At 36.2% G+C, this 630-nt stretch overlaps 1 non-coding gene across 1 annotated transcript; it reads right to left on the reverse strand.

Moving 5' to 3' along the window:
• Positions 1-315: 315 nt before the first annotated feature.
• Positions 316-422, reverse strand: LOC113881073. The gene has a single exon (XR_003507927.1). It is a non-coding gene; the product is annotated as a U6 spliceosomal RNA (small nuclear RNA).
• Positions 423-630: the final 208 nt, after the last annotated feature.

The raw sequence follows: 630 nt of genomic DNA on the forward strand, positions 1-630 counted from the left end.
ATTTTGTTCCATTGATCTATATTTCTGTCTTTGTGCCAGTACCATACTGTCTTGATGACTGTGGCTTTGTAGTAGAGCCTGAAGTCAGCCTGGTTGATTCCTCCAGCTCCATTTTTCTTTCTCAAGATTGCTTTGGCTATTCAAGTTTTTTTGTATTTCCATACAAATTGTGAAATTATTTGTTCTAGCTCTGTGAAGAATACCTTTGGTAGCTTGATAGGGATTGCATTGAATCTATAAATTGCTTTGGTTAGTATACTCATTTTCACTATATTGATTCTTCCAATCCATGAACATGGTATATTTCTCCATCTAAAAAATATGGAACGCTTCACGAATTTGCATGTCACCCTTGCACAGGGGCCATGCTAATCTTCTCTGTATCATTCCAATTTTAGTATATGTGCTGCCAAAGCGAGCACTAATGTGTATTTAAAAAGACGTTTAAATTAACAGAAATATCTCTTTTCCCTGAAAATATGTATATTTCTATGGCAGTTTTACAGACTTTTGGCATTTAGTAGAAAGGCATGGCACAATGTCTTCAGAGCTTTGCCTTGTGCTTTTTCTGCATGTACTTGAGTCATTGTCTACCTCACTTTGAAGTAGATCTTCTATTTTTCCTGGCCC

This window comes from Bos indicus x Bos taurus, chromosome 22, assembly GCF_003369695.1.
Source record: "Bos indicus x Bos taurus breed Angus x Brahman F1 hybrid chromosome 22, Bos_hybrid_MaternalHap_v2.0, whole genome shotgun sequence".
NCBI classification, from domain to species: Eukaryota; Metazoa; Chordata; class Mammalia; order Artiodactyla; family Bovidae; genus Bos; species Bos indicus x Bos taurus.